Source organism: Dendrobates tinctorius, unplaced genomic scaffold (genome assembly GCF_039654945.1).
Source record: "Dendrobates tinctorius isolate UK_male_01 unplaced genomic scaffold, ASM3965494v1 ptg000003l, whole genome shotgun sequence".
NCBI lineage: Eukaryota > Metazoa > Chordata > Amphibia > Anura > Dendrobatidae > Dendrobates > Dendrobates tinctorius.
In genome coordinates this window covers 47,789,588-47,817,397 of record NW_027361671.1, presented here as the reverse complement: position 1 = coordinate 47,817,397, position 27,810 = coordinate 47,789,588, and positions in this window count along the sequence as shown.

Sequence of the window (27,810 nt, the reverse complement as noted above, 5' to 3'; positions counted from 1 at the left end):
TTCTCCCCGTGTTTGTGTGGGTTTCCTATCACACTCCAAAGACCTACTAATAGGATGTTTAGATTGTGTGACTATGTCATCGCGCCCTCTGCTGCGTGAGCATCACTGACAGAGGGACCTGGCGGGCAGACAGCGGCGAGCAGCGTTGGAACCGGGACAGGTGAATATAGCATATACTTACCTCCCCCTGGCGTGTCTCTGCAGCCCCGTTCTCCCACGGTCTCCTTTCCTTCCTTCAGTAGTCAGGTGGTACCGCTCAATAAAGTCATAAATATATGCATATTCATGACTTTAATGAGCGGTACCATGTGACCGCTGTTGGAAGGAAAGGAGACCGTGGGACAAGCAGGGGGCTGCAGAGATGCCTCGGGGGGGTTCAGTATGATCTGACACCCCTACTCCCCCTCCCCCACCTACCCCCTGGCTATATGACTCGCATATAAGCCGAGAGGGGGACTTTCAGCCCAAAAAAATGGGCTGAAAATCTCAGCTTATACGCACGTATATACGGTATTTACCAAAAAAAAAAAAGAATTGTGATGTCATTCCCCCCTCCCCCCGCCGCCCATGCCCCCCCCAGGTGTAACAGACCAGATTAACCCCCTGCCCAGAATATACCCAGGGTTATAGTGGCCTAGGTCAGATTATACCCCTCCGGGTCAGAATATACCCCAGCTGCTGTACATCAGATTTTGCACACTTTTGAGAACCATCAAAGACGGAGCCCCATGCAGCACATGGAGGCCCCAGACAGCGCACGGAGGCCCCAGGCAGCGCACGGGGGCACAGGCAGCGCATGGGGGGCACAGGCAGCACCTGGGGGGCAGAGGCAGCGCACCAAGGGCTGAGGCAATGCACAGGGGGCAGAGGCAACACACAGTGGGCCCCAGGCAGCGCATAGGGGCCCCAGGTGCACGGGGGCAGAGACAGCGCACAGGGCCCCAGACAGCACACAGGGGGCAGAGACAGCAGACAAAAGGGGTAAGAGACAGCGCTGTCTCTGCCCCTTGTGCGCTGTCTCAACCCCCCTGTACGCTACCTGGGCCTTGTGCTCTGCGTGGGCCCCCGTGTGCTGCCTGGGGACCCCGTGCGCTGCCTGGGGACCCTGTGCGCTGCCAGGGGCCCCGTGTGCTGCCAGGGGCCCGGTTTTTTGATGATTCTCAAAAACTGGAAATATCCGATCTACAGCATCTGGAGTATATTCTTGCCCAGAGGGGTATAAACTGGCCTAGGCCACTTTCACCCTGGCCTGTTCCACCGGTGCTCATTCTCCACCTGGCTCTTTCCCCCTTCCCCCCACCGCTCATTTCCCCCGGCCCCTATTCTCCACCCGGCTCATTCCCCCCGGCCCCCATTCTCCACCCGGCTCATTCCCCCCGCGCTCATTCTCCACCCCGCTGCTCAGTCTCCCCCCGGCCCCCATTCTCCCCCTGGCTCATTCCCTTCCTGGCACTCATTCCCCCGTGCTCATTCTCCACCACGCTGCTTAGTCTTCCCCTGGCTAATTGTCCCCCTGGCGCTCATTCCCCCCCCGCACTCATTCTCCACCCCGGTGCTTAGTCTCCCCCTGGCTCATTACCCCCCAGCGATTAGTCTCCTCCTGGCCCCCATTCTCCCCTGGCTCATTCCCCCCCTCTGCTCAGTCTCCCCCTGGCTCATTGCCCCCCCGGCACTCATTCCCTCTGTGGCTCATCCTCCCCTGCCCATTGCCCCCCAGCGCTCATTCTCCACCCCGCTGCTTAGTATCTCCCGGCCCCCATTCTCCCCCTGGCTCATTGCCCCCCCTGCGCTCTTTCTCCACCACGCTGCTCAGTCTCCCCCTGGCTCATTGTCCCCCCGGCGCTGATTCCCCCCTGGTGCTCGTTCTCCACCCCGCTGCTCAGTCTCCCCCTGGCTCATTCCCCCCTGGTGTTCATTCCCCCTCTGGATCATCCTCCCCGGCCCATTGCCCCCCGGTGCTCATTCTCCACCCCACTGCTTAGTCTCCCCCCGGCCCCCATTCTATCCCTGGCTCATTGCCTCTCCCTGCGCTCATTCTACACCATGTTGCTCAGTATCCCCCTGCCTCATTGACCCCCCCACGCTCATTCTCCACCACGCTGCTCCGTCTCCCTCCGGCCCCCATTCTCCCCCTGGCTCATTGCCTCCCCCTGCGCTCATTCTCCACCACGCTGCTCAGTCTCCCCCTGGCTCATTGACCCCCCACGTGCTCATTCTCCACCACGCTGCTCAATCTCCCCCTGGCTCATTCCCCCCAGCGCTCAGTCTCCCCCTGGCGCCCATTCTCACCCTGGCTCATTCTCCACCCTGCTGCTCAGTCTCCCCTGGATCATTGTCCCCCCATGCTCATTCTCCACCACGCTGCTCAGTCTCCCCCTTGCTCATTCCCCCGGCGCTCAGTCTCCCCCTAGCCCCCATTCTCACCCTGGCTCATTCTCCACCCTGCTGCTCAGTCTCCCCCAGGCCCCCATTCTCCCCCTGGCTCATTGCCCCCCTGTGCTCATTCTCTACCCCGCTGCTCAGTCTCCCCCCCGGCCCCCATTCTTCCCCTGGCTCATTGCCTCTCCCCGCGTTTTTGATGGTTCCCCGCGCTCATTCTCCACCACGCTGCTCAGTCTCCCCCTGGCTCATTCCCCCCTGCGCTCATTCACCACCACGCTGCTCAGTCTCCCCCTGGCTCATTGCCCCCCTGCTCTCAATCTCCACCACGCTGCTCAGTCTCCCCCTGGCTCATTCCCCCTGGCACTCAGTCTCCCTCTGGCCCCCTTTCTCACCCTGGTTCATTCTCCACCCCGCTGATCAGTCTCCCCCTGGCTCATTGCCCCCTGACGCTCATTCTCCACCCCGCTGCTCAGTCTCCCCCTGGCGCTCATTCTCCACCCCGCTGCTCAGTCTCCCCCGGCCCCCATTCTCCCCCTGGCTCATTGCCCCCCCGGCACTCATCCCTCTCAGCTCATTCCTCACCCCGCTTCTCAGTCTCCCCCCGACCTCCATTCTCCCCCTGGCTCATTGCCCTCCCGGCACTCTTCCCCCCCAAGCTCATTCTCCACCCTGCTGCTCAGTCTCTCCCCAGCTCCCATTCTCCCCCTGGCTCATTGCCCCCCGGCTCATTCTCCACCACGCTGCTCAGTCTCCCCCTGTCCATGTCAGAGTCTGGGTTCCCTCATGTAAACCTTTATTTTCAGGCTTCTGGGGGCTTAATATGGGTTTTTGCCCCCGGTGGCCACAAGTGTCATTACATCTGATACTTTCTTTGTTTTACCTTTTGCCCCCGGCTGTCACTGGGGTTATTACACTCCTCCTTTGTTATATTAGGTCACATGGTCTATCAGCAGGTGTTGTTGATAGCAGCATTTCCTTTTGGATTCCAACCATGGTGAAGGGAGCAGCTGGCTCTGAGGTGTATTATTATTATTATTATTATTATTATTTATTGTTATAGCGCCATTTATTCCATGGCGCTTTACATGTGAGGAGGGGTATACATAAAAACAAGTACAATAATCTTAAACAATACAAGTCATAACTGGTACAGGAGGAGAGAGGACCCTGCCCGCGAGGGCTCACAATCTTCAAGGGATGGGTGATAATGCAGTAGGCGAGGGTAGAGCTGGTCGTGCAGCGGTTTGGTCGATCGGTGGTTACTGCAGGTTATAGGCTTGTCGGAAGAGGTGGGTCTTCAGGCTCTTTTTGAAGGTTTCGATGGTAGGTGAGAGTCTGATATGTTGTGGTAGAGAGTTCCAGAGTAGGGGTGATGCGCGAGAGAAATCTTGTATGCGATTGTGGGAAGAGGAGATAAGAGGGGAGTAGAGAAGGAGATCTTGTGAGGATCGGAGGTTGCGTGCAGGAAAGTACCGGGAGACGAGGTCACAGATGTATGGAGGAGACAAGTTGTGGATGGTTTTGTATGTCATGGTTAGGGTTTTGTAATGGAGTCTCTGGGCAATTGGGAGCCAGTGAAGGGATTGACAGAGGGGAGAAGCTGGGGAATAGCGGGGGGACAGGTGGATTAGTCGGGCAGCAGAGTTTAGAATAGATTGGAGGGGTGCGAGAGTGTTTGAGGGGAGGCCACAGAGCATGAGGTTGCAGTAGTCAAGGCGAGAGATGATGAGGGCATGGACTAGGGTTTTTGCAGATTCTTGGGTGAGGAATGAACGGATGCGTGAAATATTTTTGAGTTGAAGTCGGCAGGAAGTGGAAAGGGTTTGGATATGTGGTTTGAAGGAGAGATCAGCGTCAAGGATTACTCCGAGGCAGCGAGCTTGTGGGACTGGGGAGAGTGGGCAGTCATTTACTGTAATTGATAGGTTCGTAGGGGGGGTCACGTGAGATGGGGGAAAGATGATGAATTCTGTTTTGTCCATGTTGAGTTTCAGATATCTAGTGGAGAAGAAGGATGAAATAGTGGACAGACATTGAGGGATTCTGGTTAGTAGGGAGGTGATATCTGGTCCAGAGATGTAGATCTGTGTGTCATCAGCATAAAGATGATACTGAAAGCCATGAGATTCTATGAGCTGTCCCAGGCCAAAGGTGTAAATAGAGAACAGCAGGGGCCCAAGGACTGAACCTTGTGGGACTCCGACAGATAGGGGGCGAGGTGAGGAGGTGGTGTGTGAGTGGGAGACGCTGAATGTCCGGTCTGTTAGGTATGATGAGATCCAGGAGAGGGCCAAGTCTGTGATGCCGAGGGATGAGAGGGTCTGTAATAATAGGGAATGGTCCACTGTGTCAAAGGCAGCCGACAGGTCCAGGAGGAGGAGGACAGAGTAGTGTCGCTTGCTCTTGGCAGTTAAGAGGTCATTGGTGACCTTAGTAAGGGCAGTTTCAGTGGAGTGGTGTGACCGGAAGCCAGATTGTAAGCGGTCGAAGAGGGAGCAAGAAGAGAGATGGGAGGACAGTTCAAGGTAGACGTGTTGTTCCAGTAGCTTGGAGGCGTATGGGAGAAGTGATATAGGGCGATAGCTAGATACAGAGGATGGGTCAAGAGAGGGCTTTTTGAGGATAGGTGTGATGGAGGCATGTTTAAAGCTTGAGGGGAAAACACCAGTTGTTAGTGATAGGTTGAAGAGATGGGTTAGGGTTGGGATGAAGACTGTGGTGAGGTTTGGGATGAAGTGGGATGGGATCGGGTCGAGTGCACAGGTGGTGAGATGTGATCTTGAGAGTAGAGTGGAGAGTCGATCTTCTGTAATGGTGGAGAAGTTGGTTTTGAAGGTGGAGGGCTGGGAAGTCGGGAGGAAGGGCTCTGGGGGTTGTTGACCAAAACTGTCCCTGATGTTATCAATTTTCTGCTTGAAAAATGAGGCAAAGTCTTCAGCTGAGATGAGTGGGGAGGGAGGAGGTGCTGGGGGGCGGAGGAGAGAATTGAAGGTGTTGAATAACTGTTTAGGGTTGTGAGACAGGGAGGATATGAGAGATGAGAAGTAGGTTTGTTTAGCTGTGGCGAGTGTGGTCTTGAAAGTAGTGAGGGACTGTTTGAATGCGATGAAGTGCTCGTTGGAGTGGGATCTTTTCCATCTGCGCTCAGCAGCCCTGGAAGCTCGCCTCAGCTCTTTGGTCAGGCTGGTGTGCCAGGGCTGTCTGTTGATTTTGCGAGTTTTGGTATGTGTAAGTGGGGCAGCGGATTCCAAAGCTACAGCTATTGTGGTGTTATATAGAGCGGCAGCGTCATCCGCATTGTGTAAGGAACTTATATCTGTAAGAGGGAGGAGGGATTCAGAGAATGAGTGTAGGTCAAGGTGTTTAAGATTCCTGCGAGGGTGTGAAAGTTTGTGGGGTGGGGATTGTAGACATGGAGTGAAGAGGGAAGAGAATGTGAGCAGGTTGTGGTCAGAGAGAGGAAGAGGTGAGTTAGAGAGGTTAGATAGGGAGCAGAGGCGGGTGAAGATGAGGTCCAGTGTGTGGCCATCTTTGTGGGTGGCTGTAGAAGACCATTGAGTGAGGCCGAAGGAGGAAGTGAGAGATAGAAGTTTAGTGGCAGCTGAGAGGGAAGTGTCAATGGGGATGTTGAAGTCGCCCATGATGATAGTAGGGATGTCCGCGGAAAGGAAATGAAGTAACCAGGTGGTGAAGTGGTCAAAGAAGGTGGTGGCTGGCCCTGGGGGGCGGTAGATGACAGCCAGTTGGAGGTTGGAGGGGGAGTAGATGTGCACAGAGTGCACCTCAAAGGAAGGGAGGGTAACAGAGGGTGGCAGTGGGATTGGGGTGAAGGAGCAGGTATCTGACAGGAGAAAACCAACTCCTCCACCATGTTTGCAGCTGGGGCGGGGGGTGTGAGAAAGGTGGAAGCCGCCATACGAAAGTGCAGCAGGAGAGGCTGTGTCAGAAGGGGTGAGCCAGGTTTCGGTGATGGCGAGGAAGGAGAGTTTGGTAGTAACAAAAAGATCATGGATGTAGGAAAGCTTGTTGCAGACAGAGCGAGCGTTCCACAGAGCTCCTGTTAGTGGGACTGGGGAAGCGGGGGCTGGGTGAATGGGTATAAGGTTGGAGAGGTTACGGAAGGTTGTGATAGAGTGTGGATGGGAGGTAGAAATGACTGTGGGAATGTGGTGAGGAGGACCAGGATTTGGAGAGATATCACCAGCAGTGAGAAGGAGCAGAGAAAGTGTTAGCAGGTGGGAGCAGGAGAGGGCATGAGGGGGCTGTCTGTGTTTGGAGACAGAGGATTGTATGTTAAGGAACAGTTTTGAGGCGGAGGTGAGGTGGATGGGGAGGATTGAAGAAGAGATGAACAGTTCCTTACTAGGAGTAGGGATTAGGGGAATTAGCAGAAAGTGAAGGATTATTGGGGTGAAAGTGAAAACAAACAGAAACATTGTTTACAGTGACTGTGTATAGTTACCTTCAGTTCCCTTCTGGTTCAATTCTGGTTTTAATTCTTAAATTAATCTTCACACTTCTAGAACACACTTATAGGAATCACAATGCAGACTGAAGTCTATGCAGACTTGTGCTCTGCAATATATGTACAACTAAGTGCAGTCAGGTGTGAAGCAGAGAGGAGTGGTCTCTGCTCTTCTTGGTCAGACAATTAAGAGTGGACCAGATGTATATGATCAAGCCAGAGTAAACAAGGTCATAAATAACACTGGGGTAAGCTGGGGTTAGCTGAAAGGCATACCATGTGAATGCTAGGTGCAGAGGCAAGTCTATGTGCAAGGCTGGGTGATGCACTGTGTGTCCTTCATAGACAGACAGCAGGAGAGCAGGAGAGCTGGGTGGATGGAGAGCTGGGTGGAGAGCCACTGCTGAAACTGGTGAACTCTGCCTGCCCGGTGTCCACAGCAGAGTGAGATGGTGAAGGTGGCAGCTGGCTCTGAGGTGTTGAGCCACTGCGAAAAGTTGATCTGGTGTTGCACTCTGCTGCCTGATGACTGCAGCAGAGCAAGATCATAGAATCATAGAATAATAGAATCTTAGAGTTGGAAGGGACCTCCTGGGCCATCTGGTCCAACCCCCTGCTCAAAGCAGGATTTGCTAAATCATCCCAGACAGATGTCTGTCCAGCCTCTGTTTGAAGACTTCTGTTGAAGGAGAACTCACCACCTCTCGTGGCAGCCTGTTCCTCTCATTGATCACTCTGTCAAAAAGTTTTTTCTAATATCTAATCTGTGTCTCCTCCCATTCAGCTTCATCCCATTGAAAGATAAGTGTTTTGGTGTTTTCCCCTTTTTCCTTTGTGTGTATTAGTGCAGCGGTGGGACTAGTGTCTGCATCATCCAGTTCCCTAGAAAGGGATAGGTGCAGAGTGAGTTAGGGACTCAAGTATCCTGCTTGGCGACAGGTAAGGAGCCTGTATAGGGATCGCTAGGAGTGCTTAGGGACACTGCCTCAAGGAAGTGCAGGAGGTCTCCACGTCCCCGTCACTATTGCAGGGCCCACCATTGTAACTGTTTCCCCTTCCCCCTTGTCTTGTTGTTTGAGTTACCGGCCTGCGGGTTGTGTCACACAGGACAATTACATGTGTTGGTCTTGTTGTTTCAGTTACCGACCTGCGGGTCGTGTCACACAGGACAGTACACGTGACACCCCCTGGCTCATTGGTCACACAGGACAGTACACGTGACACCCCCTGGCTCATTGTCCCCCCCAGTGCTCATTCCACCTCGTTGCTCATTCTCCACCCCGCTGCTCATTCTACCCCTGGCTCATTCCCCCTCTGGCCCCTCTTCCCCGGCCCATTGCCCCCCCGGCGCTCATTCTCCACCCCACTGCTCAGTCTCCCCCCGGCCCCCATTCTTCACCTGTCTCATTGCCCCCTGCACTCATTCTCCACCCCTCTGCTCAGTCTCCCCCCAGCCCCCATTCTCCCCCTGGCTCATTGCCCCCCCTCCTAGCACTCATTCTCCCCCACCCCGCTCATTCCTCTCCCCGCTGCTCAGTCTCCCCTCGGCCCCAATTCTCCCCCTGGCTCATTCTCCATCCAGCTCACCTGACTGGTGGCGCGGTCTGGTCCCTGCTCCTGCTGCGGCTGCTGCATCATGTGATTTTTCTCTTGTCTAGCCAGGTGCCTCGGCGCCAGTAAACTTCATCCTGTTTGTGTGTCAGCTTGCGGTCACGTGGTACTGCTCATTAAGGTCATGAGTATGGGCGCCATGCCTATGAGAGAGGAGTGGCATCCATATTCATGACCTTAATGAGCGGTACCACGTGACTGTACGCTCACACAGACACAGGAAGAACAGATATTGGGCGCAGGATCATCGCTGCAGCAGGCATCGCTGGAGCCTGGAAGAGGTGAGTATGATTGGTGGTGCCGGGGGGTGAACGAGGGGAGGGCAGACCCATGGACAAAAAAAACCCACTGCTCAGGTGCCGCCCTCCTGCAAAGTCCCGCCCCAGGCACGGGCCCTCCAGTGCCTACTGGCAAATACGGCCCTGGTCAGGTATGCAAATACAGGTGAAGGAAAAAACATATGAGCAGATGGATCATGTCAGTTATTAGTTTGATGTTCAATCGTGCGTGCATTGGGCCTCAAGGGGCATGGGCTGCCAGCTGGTTACTAGTTCCTTCACAGCCCGTTACTCGACATGGCCCAAACTTTCGAAGTGGACAGCAAGCATAACAGAGGAAGTCCACATGGCCTTACACAAGCCTTTATCCCATTGGCTGGTCATACAATTTTCTGCCTCCGGGAGGGCCTTTATCACCCTCCCCTGGAGGTTTGTAGTTACGTCTCCCAAAACCTGTGAAAGATCATAACTTCCCAATGGAAGGTCATAGGGTGATGATTCTGGCGTCATTGGGTCTAGCTGGGCCCCTCATTATGCTTGGAAACTAAACAGCATTGCTACCTGGCTCCTACTAGGCATTCTATGGGGTGCTAGAGTGGCTGGAGACCCTGGAAGGTGTTCGGTCCATTCCAGAGATCTCGGAAATGTAACTGGTGTGTGGCTAGGACATATGTAAGTCCATATTCTCCTTATGAAATCAAAGCTGATTCAACAAAGCAGTTAGACCATGTGGTCTCTACAGGGGGTCTTCCTGTAGGAGCTTAAGCCCCCGTTACACACTGCGATATTGCTAGCAATATCGCTGTAAAGTCACCGATTTTGTGACGTTACAGCGATATTACTAGCGATATCGCTGCATGTGATACTTACCTCCGACCGGCTCCCCCGCTGGTTATCGCTGATCGCGCGAGAAGCTGCTGGACCATTTCTCGTCGTCCACTTCCTGCGGCGCTTCCTGTGGCGCCGACGAGCGACGCGTGGAGCCGGGCGGGAGGACGCAGGATCGCCGCGTCTGACAGGTAAGTAGCGATCCCCGTCCCCAGCGATGTCGCTGGTGAGATCTGCCTGAGTGGCAGCTCACTAGCGACCACCTAGCGATTCACCAGCGATCCTGACCGCGTCATATCGCTGGTCGGGATCGCTGGTGAGTCGCTAGGTGTAATGGTACCCTTAGAGACTGCTAGCTGGTAAGTGTGTGAATTTCTTTTCTGAAGCTGAGAAGCCTGGGCCCGCCTGCAGAGCCATGTGTCCTGTTACAGGATAGTAAGCTTCCATTAAATCTCCCTATCCTTCACACCTTGTAATGATCAAACAGTTTAATAAGTGTATTACTATTTTATTAAAAAAAATAAAACCGTACAAAGTAAGCACAGCACAACTCCAATTTTCAATACATTTCACTAATTTAAATTAGAAACATGGTATATAAATGATAGCATATATTGTTGGCTTAGCAATGGCTTTAATATATTTCTTTTCAAGTTAATATTCTTTAGGATCATTAAGACAGCAAAATTATCAATTAGCAGACAGCAAATAAGTGTATTATTTTTAAATGTAACTTAACTCTAAAAAAGGTTTTGTTTCTAAATATTAATGTGTCCCATAATTTAATATACCGTATTTTTCGCTTTGTAAGACGCACTTTTTTCACCAAAATTTTGGGGGAAAATTGGTGTGAGTCTTACAAAGCGTACATGCCTTACCATAGGCCGTGATCAGGGGGCGTCCGGGTGTCCGGCAGTTGCTGGCCGGTGCTGCGGGTGTCACGGGTGCCCAACGGTGCTGCTTGTGTGTCCGGCGCTGCCCGGAGCTCTTGCGACGTTGTGAGACAGGCCAGAGCCCAGTTGTTTCCATGGTTCCCCTGTGTGTGCGGTGGTTCCGGTAAAAAATGGCATTCGGCGCTTGCGCAGATGGGATCTCGGGACCCAGCTCTCGAGAGATGAGATCTCAGCGCTGAAATCTCAGGGGACAGTGAAGTAGTGGCATGGTAAGTAAAGTGAAGTCAAACAGATATTTCTTTTAAAATTTTATGTAATGTATATTCAAAATGTTGTTACAAGGCTGGGAATCCCCTCTAAGGAAGTCTACAATACATTCAAAAAGTTATATGCAAGTACAAAAGATAATACAGAACAATTAGACAAAAGTGTTGATTGTGGTACAGTTCAACAATCTAAATGGAAGTTAAAGAATAAGATTTTCTTTGAGCAATCAACTCTTTATAATTTTGCATTTATTTAGAATAAACCTGTGTTGCTGTGACAAAAGATTATTACTGTTAAAGGTAATCTATAATCAGGTGTTTACTATAAGAAAAGCATGATGTAGGCAGAGACCCTGACTCCAGTGATGTATCACTTACTATGTTTCACAAGCTTGATGTATCAGTTACTCAGTTTCAGTAAAATCAATGTTTTATCAGCAAGAGATTAGCACTAAAGGACTAGGTGTATCATGCCTTTTAGTCTTCCTGCCCTGCGTAACTCCACCCGCACCACTGATTAGCAGCTGTCTGCATACACTGTACATGGGTACAAAGCTGCCAATCAGTGATGTGAGCAGAGCTCAGCATTCAGAGAACTTCTAGATCTGTATCAGAGAAACCAGTTATTTAATCAAAATAACAGCAAGTAGCATAGTAAGTAGTACATTGCTGGAATAAGGGTCTATTTTCCTATATCATGCTGATCTCCGATTGCTCAGCAAAACCTGGTGACAGATTACTTTTTAGGCTCATGCACATAACCATATTACCACTCTGTACAACCTACAAGCCGTATAGCCTTTTATATATTTAAAAATAGTGTCTATATATTCTGCTGGCAGGGGCTGTAGGGTTAAGGCGGTACAGTTTAAATTCCCATAGCCATACAGGGGCTGTAGGGTTAAGGCGGTACAGTTTAAATTCCCATAGCCATACAGTCTCAAAAAATTTTGCTAATTTAAACAATATCACCATTGACAATAAGCTGATGACAAAGTATCCCCTTGCTAGGTAAAAGTAAAAGGTGACATAACCATGTTGCTGGATCAAATTAGGTTAGGCAAAACCCTGACAGCGACACTTGTCACACCTGTTTGACCCCTTTAACATGTACGGCTAATGACAACTTTTGTTATAAGGAAAATAAGTTACAGAGAAAAGAAAGTTAAAAAAAATCAAAAACCCAAAGATCTTCTCTGATATTTTCGAAAACATATTAAAAAAAGTTTAAAAAATTGCACTATATATAAAAAAAACCCCATAGCAAATAATAATAAAAAATAAATATATGCCCATCTATTGTAAACAAAGTCCTGTTCCTGACACAGTGACCTTAATTAAGCATATAATATATCAAAATAGCCATCACATGATGTTTGAAAAAATACTATTATAGAATTTTTGTATTTTACTCCACTAAAAAATGTTTTAACATTAAAAAGTGTCATCTAATAACCTAAAAAATAAATAAGTTATAGCCATTTTACAAGTACATGCAAAAACATCTGAAAACTTGTCCTAGTTGTTAGGGCTCAAAATGCTTCCAAGGGAAGGAGTTATACCTGATAGCATTGCTCCTGCATGTAAATGGAGCAATGTCAATAATAATATCATCATAAAATTGCTATATGCAATATTTTTAGTGGCTCCAATAATGGAGCTTTACTGTCACGCTAAAATAATAAAACAAGTACAAACAATGACAAAATGACTAGAAACTGTACTAATTACCATAAATAAATGGTTTTAAAAAGTATTCAAAAGTTTTTGAGTGCAAATGAAAAACAAGGTTTCATAAAGTGAAAAAAATGAGTGAAATAGATAGATTCTATCTGTAAGGGCAGTTTCACACGTCAGTGTCTCCGGTATGTGTAGTGACAGTTTTCTCATGTACCGGAGACACTGACACACGTAGACACATTCGAATGAATGTGTCTATGCAGATGTCAGCGTGTTTTGACGGACCATGTGTCCGTGTGCAAAACACGCTGACATGTCCGTTTTTGTGCAACAGCACGGATCACACGGACCCATACAAGTCAATGGGTCCGTGTAAACACGTACCGCACACAGATGCTGTCTGTGTGCTGTCCGTGTGCTGTCCGTGTGCGATCCGTGTGCGTTTTTAAAAGTCAAAGGGTTAACATTGAAAATAATTTTTCAAAAACACAGACACAGACACTCGGACAGCACTCGGACAGCACACGGATGGTACACACGGACATACGGATAGCACACGGATGACATACGTATACACACGGACACACGGACACGGATAGCTCCGGTACCGAAATTATCTGGACGTGTGAAACTGCCCTAAGCATGTATGGTCAATACACAGCAAATCTCTCAATGCAGCAGAACTGAATTTGTCTTTTTAGCACAATTTTGTCTTAGGCCACGTTCACATATTGAGTATTTGGTGAGTTTTTTACCTCAGTACTTGTAAGCCAAAACCAGGAGTGGAACAATCAGAGGAAAAGGATAATAGAAACACGTCACCACTTCTGGATTTACCACCCACTCCTGGTTTTGGCTTACAAATACTGAGGTAAAATACTGACCAAATACTGAATGTGTGCATGTGGCCTTAGCACTGGTAGAAAACCAGCAAAGTCTACGGCCACGTGCATACGTTGACTGTTTTTTTACCTTAGTTGTTGTAAGACAAAACCAGGAGTTGGAAAAAGATACAGAAGTGGTGTACGTATTTCTCTTATACTTTTCCGATTAGGTCACATTCAGTATTTTACCTCAGTATCTGTAAACCAAAACCAGGAGTGGGTGATAAATACAGAAGTGGTAACGTGTTTCTATTATACTTTTCCTCTTAGGCCACGTTCAGTATTTGGTCAGTATTTTACCTCAGTATCTGTATATCAAAACCAGGAGTGGGTGATAAATACAGAATTGGTGATGTGTTTCTTTTATACTTTTCCTGACTGTTCCTCTCCTGGTTTGGGCTTATAAATATTGAGGTAAAAAACTCATCAAATACTCGACGTGTGCACGTGGCCTAAGGGTATTTGCACACATTAACTATTTGGCCGGGGTCAGACTTGCGAGAAACTCAAACAAGTCTCGCACGTCAATACTCGGCACTGCCGCCGGCACTCGGATCGGAGCGTTCAGCGGCATGTATTTCTATGCAGCTGAACGCTCTGATCCGAGTGCCGGCGGCAGTGCCAGGTATTGACATGCGAGACTTGTCCGAGTTTCTCACAAGTCTGACCCCGGCCTTTGCTGCAGACATTTCTGCTGCAAATACTGAAGTGTTGGCAGGAAAAACACAGCATAAAAGCGGCATTTTTAATGTGTTTTTCTTTACAATTTTCTTGCATTAATTTTTGATGCGTTTCTTTCTCCATTAATTAATATAACTGAAAAACTCTGCAAAAATGCAGAAATAATTGACAAGATGCAGGTGTGAAACTGCTTCAAATCTGCAAGGAAAAAATAAGCAACGTGTGCACGAGAGTTCAGGAATCTCATTCACTTTGGTAATACTGGAAAATCCTTCAGTTTTTGTGACAAAACTGTGTGGAAATGAGAGGACAAAAATGCAGCAAGTAATGTGTGTGCATACCCTAATCCTCCTTAGGGTGTGTGCACACGCTGTGGATTCTGCTGTGGATCCGCAGCGGTTTTGGTCCTGCGGATCCTACAGTACCATAATATCCTATGGGAAATGGAAACTGCTGTGTAGACGGTGCAGATTTTTCTGCACGGATTTGCTGCGGATTCCGCTGCGGTTTACCATCTCCTCCATTGTAGAGGTGATAAACCGCAGGGCAAAACCGCAGATTTTGCTAAATCCACGCGGATCAATCTGCAGCAGAATCCGCAGCGTGTGCACTAGGGTGACCGGATCTCATATGGGGGGGAAAAAATGTCAGAATCTTGTTCGTCTGGACCCCACAAAACGATTCCCCTTTCCAGATATTGAGAGAGCCAAAATTTGAGCTCGATCAAACGAAGTTAACCCGTGCCGCTCGTCGCTCAAAGTTTGAAAAAATCCAAATTGAGGTATTTTAAGATTTAGGTATTTTACATAGTCTGTTAGACTATAAAGAATGTGACAACAACATTGCAGAAATAGCCCTGACCACATTTTCGAACCATTTGTGGTATTTGAATGCAGAGTTGGTGGGATTATCGTTTTTTGATCCCACCATTACAGACAATGAAAAGTTGTTAATGGCTAATAAATTGCTCAGTAGCACAGATGAACCATCAGAGCACGCTAACCTACATGAGTTGATAATTTTACATAGTTATCTAATCTATTCTAGAGCTTTTGTTAAAGTAGTTTTTGAAATGTCAGAATATAATGCTCGGCATTTGCTTACAACTTGCAGGACATATTGCTTTTGTTCTTCATCTTTTGTCAGAAGGTCGTTAAAGTCGGTTACTTCCTACCTCTTTTAATTTTTCTTTCCTAACTTATGGATTTACAACCCTAGCGTGCTCTGATGGTTCATCTGTGCTACTGAGCTATTTATTAGCCATTAACAACTTTTCATTGTCTGTAATGGTGGGATCAAAAAACGATAATACCACCAACTCTGCATTCAAATACCACAAATGGTTCGAAAGTTTGGTCAGGGCTATTTCTGCAATGTTGTTGTCACATTCTTTATAGTCTAACAGACTATGCAAAATACCTAAATCTTAAAATACCTCAATTTGGATTTTTTCAAACTTTGAGCGACGAGCGGCACGGGTTAACGTCGTTTGATCGAGCTCAAATTTTGGCTATCTCAATATCTGGAAAGGGGAATCGTTTTGTGGGGTCAGGACGGACAAAATTCCGACATCGATTTTTTGCGGTCACCCTAGTGTGCACACACCCTTAAAGCTCGCTATTCATTTGAGATTAAGATTGGCTCCTGATGTCTTGTGTAGGCCAGGGTCACACTAGCGTATGGCATCCGATGCGAGAACATCGGATGCAGTATGCTAATGACTCTTGGCTCCTGCGCTGCCGAATGTCATGATACTGTGCTCCGAGCCTCTCGTGGAGGAGGCAGATAAACTAATTTCTCCATCTTCTCCATTGCTGGGGTGAGCGTATATCGCACAGCACTCGGATGATATCTGAGTGATGTGCGCTGTGTCACTCGCACCCATAGACTTATATGGGTGCGAGTGAGCCGAGATTCATGCTGCGATTTCTCTCACACGTAGAATACGGATGAGAAAAAAAACGGTGATGGGAGCTGCCCCCCCATACATTAACAGTGGTCCGAGTGCTATGCGATGTTTTATCACATAGCATTCGTCCGTATTCAACGCTAGCGTGACCCCGACCGTATAGAAATCTCCCAATGACAGGCACCGGAGGAATGAACGATTGGGCATGTTGGATTTTAATACACCCAGTGCTTTTTTCCACTGGTAGGTAAGCTTCAACCATAGGGTTATAATATTTGCATTTATGCCCAATCTTATACACATGTACACCCAGCTGGGCATGCATGTATAAAGTGGAGTCAAGAAGGAGGAGCCATCTCTCTCAAGTGTATGACTGACTTTAGTAGGTCTTCCCACTGTATGTAAAAAAAACAGTGTAGTGACAAATTTAGTTTTGCTACATCTGTGGTTGTTTGCAGTAAATTCCCTTAAATCTAGCAATGACGGGGCTTTATAGCTACCTGATTATCCCATAAAATAGGGTTATAGTAAATATAGGGTATAATACCTCCACCAGGAATAAAAATACTAGCACAGAAGTCTCTAACTAACACTAACACTAACATCACAGAAGTCTCATAATAGATTGCCAGCTCTGCATAGAAAGCTACTGTCTAAAATATGTTATAGATTTAATATATCTATATATATTTCTAAACTTAGTATTCTGCTTAGTTTTTATACCCCTAATTAAAAGTTTTATATACAAGTTACAATCAATGTATTGCCTTATATTTATCAGTATTGTAGAACCTCTTCTGTCCTCTAGTTAATGAGGCTGATACAGCCTTTCCCAAGTTAATTTTTATGTGAAGATTATTTTCTTTCATTCTAGATAAGAATTAAAAACACACTTACCAGAGGACATATTAGTACTATGATAACTTGCTGCAAAATGTGTGTTTGGGAAGAAAAAAAAAATACAACCCTTGCACAAAACTGCATTCAAAAAATTGAATGTTTTTACCTGATTTTTTTTTCTTCTGTTAAAAAAATCTACATGAAAAAACCTCCATGTGATTATACCATTAAAGTAATAATCAGGTCTAAAAATGAGAATTGTGATAATAATGCTGATGGAAGGGTAGAGACTATTAATACAGTCCTGTACGGAAAAGAGGAGAGTTATCAAAAGTAGTGTAAGGGCAATCGGAGCAATAAGTCATATCAGCTAATCATATATCCGTTTTTAATTAAAAAATGTAAAATCTTAAAGCTAGTGTCACAAGACCGTATGTACTTCATCTGAGAAAATTAGGGGGATTATGCTTAGGCCTGGATCACACCTCCGTTTTTTTAAATCCGTCCAAATCCGTCGTTTTTCGTTAAAAAACGGATCCGCCATGTTTTTGGTGGATCCGGTTTTTTTTCCCATAGACTTGCATTAGCGGCTACCGCGGATCCGTAAAAAAAACGGATCCGGTAGCATCCGTTTGCGGCAAAAAACGGAAACGGATCCGTTTGGCGGGCACAAAAAACAGATGTGTGAAACAGGCCTATCAGACTCTGAACAAACTCTAATCAGAGTGTGATCTAATTTTCTCGGTTCTGGAGAATTAAAAAAAAAAAAAAAAAAAAAAAAGTTTCTCCATCTTCTCCATTCAGTCTGTTCATGAAAATCAGACCACAGTCAGATGTCATCTGAGTACAGTCCAATGTTTTCCACGGACCCATCGACATAAATGGGCAAATTGTGCATGCTGAGTTTTTGTTTTTCATTGGACCAAACTTAAAAGCGGACTTGTGCACGGCCTGATTGAATAACATTGGTCCGAGTGTGACTCAATATTTTGACGGATCGCACTCGGACCAGAACTACAGTCATTTGCATGAGCTCTAAGAATGAGAGCCAGATTGCTCCATTAGTTCTGATAAATCTCCAACATTGCGTACAGTACAATGAACATCACATAGACCTCTAACGAGCGTATAATTCAGTCTTTGTATGATCACGAAGGACATTTTCATTTGAGATTAGGATGTGCTCTATAAATCTTCCACAGTTCACGAAGACCCAGCATTTGAAGGCACAGATCTCTGTTAAAAAGATTCTATAAAAAAATATAAATAATAACCAGTTAATATACAAGTAATGCTAATTCTATATTATGTACAAAGACACAGAATTATATATTAGAATTTATGTTTTTTTTAGTCTAGAAATGATCCAAAATAGTAAAATTGTAAATTGAAATTTTGTAAACTTATAATTAATTTTATAGCTGTTATTTTATAGTTGACATACTTCCATCCCATCTGCCTTAACATTTTCATTGCTTATTAAAGGGGTTTTCACTACAATGTTATTGATGACCTTTTCATTGCTATTGATGACCTATGCTTAATATTTGTGGGGGTCCGCCACCCGCCACAGCTTGGTCAACTCTTTAGTGGTCACTGCCAGATACTCCAGATCTGCTCTTATTCTCAATAGGTCTCGGACCCCACTGATCTGATATAATCAGGACCTATACTAAGGTTAGGTTATCAATCTCATAGCAGTGAAATGTTTTTTTAATGGTCATTGCACATCTAGTCATACAATAGATAATAGAGAGTGCGTACCCTTCTACGTCTTCTCCTTTTTTTACTTTGATGCATAGTATCCTGTAACAAAGAGAATATTGTTAGATAGAATCCATTGTATGTACAGTACAGACCAAAAGTTTGGACACACCTTCTCATTCAAAGAGTTTTCTTTATTTTCATGACTATGAAAATTGTAGATTCGCTCTGAAGGCATCAAAACTATGAATTAACACATGTGAAATTATATAATTAACAAAAAAGTGTGAAACAACTGAAAATATGTCTTATATTCTAGGTTCTTCAAAGTAGCCACCTTTTGCTTTGATTACTGCTTTGCACACTCTTGGCATTCTCTTGAATCTACAATTTTCATAGTCATAGTCAGAAAACTCTTTGAATGAGAAGGTGTGTCCAAACTTTTGGTCTGTACTGTATATTATCTATCTATCTATTTACATTTGCCTACAGATTCATAACATTAAAGGGGATCGTCCACCATTGCATATCACATTCTCTTTCTAGATCATAAAAATAAATATCGCAACTTATCTATTGAGCACTTATGACCTTTTCTTACATAGTATAGCGCCACCCCGTGTTCAAAATGTATTGCGGTATTCACAACTATCCTAAATGAATGCTGTTGGAAACACATGCTCAGTCTGTCTCCTTAGGTCTCTGCATAGTGATCCTCAGAAATAGCAAGAAGTAGCTATATACTTTGGCTGCTTTGTATGTAATGGGATCACTTTGCAGAGGCCGTGGGGAACAGTGACTGAGCATGGGCGACCAGTGGCACTGAGCTCATTGGACACAATATGGCGCCATATTATATAAGTAAATATCAGAACTCTTCACTAGATTTTTTTTTTAACATATAAATTGCCAATATCATTCAGTTTTAATATCTGTACATTAGATGTGATTATTGTTCTGCCAACCCCTTTAAATAGTATAGGGCATGCTTAAAGTAATGATGCTGTACACAGTTCCAGTAGTATTACTATAAACACCAGTAGATTAGAGAGCATACAGTTAGGTTGGGAGTGCCCATTAGCGCCAGAAACTTTAAGAGAACAATTGAATTAAACTTGACAAAAATGATAAAGGACACCCAGACTGAGCTGAATAATTTCTCCAAACATGAAATTTCCTGGGTGGGAAGACTTGTCACATTCAAGTTATTTACACTTCCTAAAATACTCTATATATTTAGAGCCATCCCGCTAATCCTCCCAGCAAAGTTCCTAAAGAAACTACAAACTCAACTAAATAAATTCATATGGAACCAAAAAAGAGCTAGAATTGCCTGTTAGACTCTAGTTAAAAACAAATTAAATGGAGGACTATCCCTACCAAACCTAACTAATTATTATTATACAAATCTACTAAAACAATCCATTAATTGGATTAAAGGGGATAATCAAAATAATAATATCCACTTATCCAAGTTAATCCTTGACTATCTCCTTCATCCTGATTCAGTAACTGTCTCTTCTCCTACTTTACTAGCTGTCCATTCAGCATGGAAATACCTAGCAAACATTCAAACCCAAGGAAAAGGAGTAAGGGTACCGTCACACTTTGCGACGCACCAGCGATCCCGACAACGATGCGACCAGGTAGGGATCGCTGGTGCGTCGCTAAGAGGTCGCTGGTAAGATCTCAAACAGTCAGATCTCAACAGCAACGATACGGAACTATACAACAGTCATTGGGACCCTGTCTCTCAGACCTGTAGTATTGAGGTCGTTCATCGTTGTCCCTGTCAAACACAGCGATGCAAGCTGGCCAGCGGGACACCAGTGATCAAAAAATGGCCCAGGACATTCGAGCACGATCAGCGACATCGCAGCAGGGGCCCGATTGCAGCTATGTGTCACAAGCGATCTTGCTTGCAATCTCGCTATGCGAGATGGGGGCTTTAGAGGTTTGATCAAATTAAAAATGTGTCATTAAAATTTTTTAACTTAATAGCAGGGGAATCAACTCCAGATTTTTGGAAAAATAAAAAAATTACCATAATTAAAGACTTACATGACGGTAAGAAGTTCAAATCTAATAAAATATTAGCAGAACAACATGATCTCTGTAGCCAAGACTTTGATTATCTGGCTCGAATACAACCATACATCTCACATCTTCTGAGGAAAAAATCTGTAGCAACAGAACTCTCTAGTCAACTAATATGCAACCCTAATAACAGAATCTACTGGAAATCTAAAAACATTTACGAAGCCCTCAACTTAGATATAGTTTTTGAAAAAACTACAGCCATCTTAAGTTGGGAAAAAGACCTTAAAATATTGGTCACCCATGAGGTATGGCAATCAGCCCTAAAAAACACCTATTCATCCAACATATGTGCTTCACTACATGAATCTTATTACAAAATAGTATCCAGATGGTACCTCACCCCTGCAAAACTAACCAGGATTTTTCCAAATGTATCGCCCGAATGCTGGAGAGGTTGTGGACTCAAAGGCGACTTAGTACATATCTTTTGGGAATGCCCTAAGATTGCTCCCCTATGGAAAGAAATTTCCACATTAGTAGACTCGCTTACTAAACAAAAAATAATCCTCACACCCCAGATGGTATTGTTGTCTCTGGAATTGGAAAAAATTCAAGCACAACATATAGCCTTAGTAATCCATTTATTTCTAATTCCTAAAAATGCAATTGCGGCTTTATGGAAAGAAAAAAATGTCCCAGTTATTCAGGACATTGTGGATAAAATGTCACTCCACAACTCATATGAAAAAGCCCATGCAAATGCTAGCAATTACTATGCAACCTATCGCAAGAGATGGGAATCCTGGAACAGCTTTGCTCCCAGAACATGTGCTAAAGATGTCTCTCCTCAATTTATAGCTACTCAGGATACGTTATATTTGTCTTTAAGAAACAACAGGAACTATTAACTGCATTATAGGTTATAAACACCAAAAGTTAAGTGTTTAGTTATCCCCTTTCTCCTCAATACTTTCCATTGTACTGTTCCCTTAAGCCTGTACAGCAACTTCTTTCTACTGTATCCTCCCCTACCCCATCTATTCTGTTTTATTGACATAAAAATTTTGACATAAAAAGTTAATTGAAAAAGGAACACCCATTAGCCAAGCAATAATTATGGCGACACAGCTGTTTAAGTCCATAGCTAAGAGTATAGCAGAAGTAAAATGTACAGGAGAATAGAGTCTGTGTATTTCTCAGTAGATCTAGCTTTGTAGCTTTAGGACAATTTTTCAGATACCCAGCGATGTCTCATGTCATTTTAGTAACTCACCCCACTGTGGTGTTTGACACAGTGCTTCACATGGCGGATTGTACTGCTCACGGGAGTGATCCGTTGCATTTTCTGTGCATGGTGAAAGATGCTGACCAGGACCTGTGAGGACTGAAGTGTAGAAGAAATAGTTAGAAGAGTGCAATTTATCAAAGTAAGGAAATAGGTACAGGTGTGAATCCTCTGCTTAGAGTGTTCTCATAATTATAAATAGGTGAAATTGCAAAGTTCTTCAAAAAACACTGCAATCTGAATATTATTAAAAATCTCAATTTTCAACTACAGAAGAAGTTTTAATTTTACTTAGTTTTAGTTTACTGCTTGTTGCCTAGGGTAATGGCCAGCTCTGCAGTCTATCAGAGATGTCCACTGTCCTAGGCTTGCTTTTCGGTTTGCAAGCACTGCTCTGAAGCTAGCAGGATCGCTGGAACTGTCCATCGTCAGTTCCCCTGCACTCCTCCGATGCTACAATACATAGGTGAAATTAAAAACCATTAGCAGGCAGACAAAGATACTTGCCTGCCCATGCCACAGAACAAATGCACCAACAAGGTGCAGCAGACCCACTAAGATGGACCACCTGATCTAATAGTATGGGCATCACTAATAGGTTCATCCGGATGCTTTGCGTTTTCTGTGTGATCACTGCCACATACAGATTATATTTCTTGTGCATTATCATACCAAGCGGCCATGTCCTGATTGGAGGCTGGCTGCCTCATCAGGTATTTTTCAACCTGTGCCTTCTTATTGGGGCCGCTGCACCTTGTTAGGGCATTTGTTCTGTGGCCTGGGCAGGTAAGTATCTTTGCCTGCCTGCTAATGTTTTTTTATCTAACTTAGTCTTTTTTGGTGTTTTTCTACATAGGCGAAGTTGCCTCTACTGTAGAAGCAGTATTGCAGAGCCCACAGTTTAGGCCAATAGCTGAACCATGCCACTGACCCCAACTGTCAATCATTAGGGGTGCAATAACTCCCTGGCAAGCAAGAATCCCAGAGGTAGGGGAATGGTGCACTCCTGAAGATAATGACAATAACCCTTTAATTCCATGTCATTCTGCTGCCGATATGCATGTTCATTATCTAGTGATAGGCTAGCTACCATATCTTTAGTAAATTTCATATTGCATCTTTCCTTTCTTTTGATCCTATTGGATCATTAGGAGCTTCTGTGTCCTCATAACCTGAAAACTGCAATGTGCAATTCATCAGTGTAGAGTCGGCTGTCAGTCAGTGCTGGGTGTGCTTACATCTGACAATCTCAGTGCTTGTTCTGGGTACGCCTGCATGACTGAAAGTCGGTGGCTCCCTGGAAAAATAAAGTTTATTTTCTCCCAGGCGCTACACTTTTCAGTACTGTGGCTGGACCCCTTCATAATGCTATTAACCTGCAGTCTAAGGCTAGTTTCACACTAGCGTTTATGAGCGCAGCGACGGCCTGCGCACGGCCGCCGCTAAGCCCCGCCCCCTGCCACGCCTCCGCCGGTAGCTCCACCCACCTATCTTTATCACAGGGGGTGCAGGCCGTGCGCAGTATGCGTTTGGCGGCGCATGCGCCTTTTTGACGGTGCGCCGACGCAACCAAACTGCAGCAGGTTGCGTTTGGCGCAGGTCGGTGCACCGTCAAAAGGATGCATGCGCCGCCAAACGCATACTGCGCACGGCCTGCGCCCCCTGTGATAAAGATAGGTGACGCAGGGCGCATGCAGCGTCATGCGCCGGTGGGCGGAGCTACCGGCGGAGGCGCGGCAGGGGGCGGGGCTTAGCGGCGGCCGTGCGCAGGCCGTCACTGCGCTCATAAACGCTAGTGTGAAACTAGCCTAACTCTATATCTGCAGGTTAAGGGCGGGGTCACACTTGCGAGAAACTTGCACGAGTCTCGCGTGTCAATTCTCAGCACTGCCGCCGCCGGAGCGCTCAGCTGCATAGAAATACATGGAGCCACACACTCCAGTCCCGAGCGCCGGCGGCAGTACCGGGTATTGAGACGCGAGACTCGTGCGAGTTTCTCGCAAGTGTGACCCCGGCTTTAATAGCATTATCAGACATGTCAGGTTCCCTATAAATTTATTTTACAGTTTTCGACAAGTCCAATCACTCTAGAATAAAAAGTTCTATAACTTCCTAGCATAATCTCTTTCAACTTCTCAGCATCTAAAGACAATTGTTTGCTGTCGGGCAATAAGTATGCTATTGTTTAAATTGATGGGCTGCAAATCCATTCTTGCTCTCTGCTGAGACTTTGAAATAACTGGATCCAAGCTAAGTGATGATCTGCGCAAATCTCGCTGATGTGTCATGTTCATTCACTGACAGCCAACACATATCTTATTTACACACATTTATTTAAAAAAAAAACTATGTAACATTTTGCAGTCTATTAACAACTTTCTGGGACTTTTAGATGTTTTAAGAAAAAAAATTGTGACTTACATCAATGGTGGAAGGATCCAACTTCTGGAATCCATCTGTGTTGTTGAAGTGAGTCTAGATTAAAGTAAAGCAAATATTTATAACTCTAAAAAATGATAATAGTACAGGACACAACTAAATTAACAAGCTTAAAGGGGTCATCCATTGCATTATTTTAGCTAAAGGGGTTGTCTGGTCCAAATCAATAAGTCTGCAATCACTGTGTGGGACTACAGACTTATGAACCCTCAGCGCATGCACTGTGCTCTGCAAGGATTCACTGGTTTCTGAGCAAGAAACGGTGGTGATGTATGTGTTATACATACTCCCAGCCAGAACCTGACTAATGGGGGTGACCTCACTCCATGCACTTGTATTGAACGAGGCTGCGTCCCCACTAGTGACGCTGGCGTCAAGTGGGCGTGTCTGACTAGATGGCGCTGCCTCTCTCCACACAAGTGTATGGAGCAAGGCTGTGTCCACTGGATGGGCTGTGGTCAGGAGTATGTATAATTCATGTATAATGTATAACCGGAGGGGTCCTGGCTCAGAAACTGGCGAATCCCTGCAGCGCACAGTGCGCGCCCTGGGGGGATTCATAAGTCGGCATTCACACACAGTGACTGCAGACTTATAATATGAAAATAAAAAATATAAAATATAAAAATAATGCAATGAATAGACACATTATAAGAAGCATGTTACACCTACCATGTCTCCTATTGTAATATTGTAGGTCTCATTTTTAAATTCAGTGCAATTTCCAAGACCCTGTAAAACAAAAAAAATAATTTGAATTATAATTCAATTCAATATAAAGTATATGGATTTTTCCTGTAATTTTTAACATTTAAATTTGATGTAAAATGGATATTATGAATTTCCAATGCCACATATATATCCAATACATTATAGTATCACCATTACCATAAATACATAAAAAGTAGCATTTTTCCCCATCTAATAATATGACTATCTCCAAACCATGTCTACATGTAATTTTCATTTTTCGTATGATGACCATGACCAATACCATGTAAATAATATATTATTTTATCAACACTGAGCATACGAATATCATTGTTATGTAATGTGATGACCAATACCGTACATGAATCTGAATATAATACTCTTATATAATATGGTCATCCCCAATGCCATACATGCAGATATAATATCCTTACATTATATGGTAACTACCAGCAATACCCTATATACAAATATATCATTACATAGAAAGACTACAAGGCGAGAAACCATGCGTCTTCTAGCCTGCTATGTCTGTACTTATGAATTCTACATAGTTACAAGTTTTTAGAAAATACGGCTCTAAACTTACAATTCTCAGCTCCTTGGCAATTTCTGTAGAAATGTTTCTTATATGTTGTACTGAGCAGTTTGCATTATTTCTTTTAGAGATTGGATGGCTGTGCAGCACCATAGGTGCTCCAAGCACCAAACTGCACATGAAGGTGATGCTGGGAAAATCTGTGGAAAGAGGAAAGGACGTTATATATGGCCACTTTGTGCCTAAAAGACACATATGAGGCACAGCAGATGAAGTCCATATCTCACCCATGTCTTGAGGTCTTGATCAGGTCTGCCATTTGCCATGCTGAATCCATGTATATATACACCTTCATACGCCTACACTGGACTTTTCCCTTTTATGCATCACTATGAATAATACTGAAGTCATGGATATAAAAAATCCCTTTTATTATCAGAATTACTATTTCTTTCTCACTGGCAGATAAAGACCCCCCTTATAATATCACAATATTTATTATAAACCGCTTTATTATATATAGAGAGCGAATAACTGTCTATTTATTATCAATGTGAATATCAGCTTGTGTAATGTCTAATATAGCAGAGTGTTTTTGCACTTGTATTTTTTGCTCTGTTTTATGTATTTTTTTGTGATAGAATGGAAAAAGTTACCTTTTATCACTTGCAGAGTAACAAAACGCTAAACGTACAGAGGACTGGCCACACAGGTTGTGCTATCAGTTTCTAATACAGGAGAAATGTTTTTAATAATTTTCTACCCCTGATTCATGGATAGGATGGACTCAATATTAAAGGGAATTTCTTACCAGGTTCATGACTATTGGGGTATGTGCACACGTTGCGGATTCCGGTGCGGATTTTTCCGTGGGGAATCTGCTGAATCCGCGGGTAAAATGACCTGTGTTTTACCCGCGGATTCACTGCAGATTAATTGCGGATTTTGTGCGGATTTCGCCTGCGTTTTTATACCTGCGGATTCCTATAATGGAATGGGTGTAAAAACACTGCAGAATCCGCACAAAGAATTGACATGCTGCGGAAAATAAACCGCTGTGTTTCCACGTGGAATTTTCTGCAGCATGTGCATAGCGGATTTTGTTTTCCATAGGTTTACATGGTACTGTACACCGCATGGAAAACTGCTGCGGATCCGCAGGGCCAAATCCGCAACGTGTGCACATACCCTTAATGCATCATATGCGGGATGTCTTGCTGCAGTTGTCCTAAAATCATGTCTTACCATCCACCACAGGAGGAGCCGGGTGCTGGTATCCTGTTTACTATGTGTATATGCACTTAAGTCCTGGATATTCATTACCTGCCCTCTGCCAGTGACAGTGACAAAATGCCTATAATCAGTGTAGTGAGAAAGCTGTCAATCAGCAGCAGGAGGGCAGGGATTGCAGGGGTTGTCCTCTGCTGATACTTTCTGAGTACCAAACCCATTAGGGAATACCTGCAAGAATTACCATATATTAAAACAATCTTTATGGAAAATGATCATGGATCAATCTACTTTTTATTTTTTTCAAGGAGACTCTGAACACATAATATTAGCATTTCTAATATTTTATCTAGAATTTTGCAATAATACAGACACATAAGTATTTCTCAACTCATCATAATCAAATAACGTTAAACTTAAAATTATGCAAATAATAAGATTCAATTTGGTAAGAATTTTCTTTTTAATGATTTTATTCATAATATTCATTGATTTTGGTAATTACCATTGCGCTTCCTATGATGTCGAGGAAACTGAAACAGGCAGTGAAGATGCTGAGGCACATGTTAATTCTTTCCAGTAGAGGGCGTTCTGACTCTGCTGCGTATCTGCTTTGAGCAAGCCATCAGGTATGATGTAACTTTTCTAGTGAAAATTGCATCAGTGAAACAGCTCTAAATAGTATTATGATGATTCTTCAAAGGTAGAAGTCAGTCTCGCATAGAAGGAGATCCCTCCCTCTCACATTAAATAGTTTGTTTACCTTTTGATCACCGTAAAATGATAAAATCCCCAGTGACATTCAATATTCTAATGATATATGTTTCATCCTGATTTAGACACAAGTTTATTAAAAACTTTAGAACATTGACAAGTTGGAAATGAAAAGGATAAATCACAATTTTTCTCTAAAGTCTCCCAAATTACATTATATACATATTTGGCAAGTTTTAGGAACAGCATTTTGTCTCAACATATATTTGTGTGACAGTGAATTTACAGGTCACTGTTTGTGCAGGAAGCTGCACTGTAGTTCTATTCAATTGTAAAAAGCTTAAATCTAAAGAGGTATTCCCATCACAGACACCAGCAAGATTTGTTGGCAGCTGGCACTAAAGTTCAGTGAGGTGCAAACAAAACGCTGAT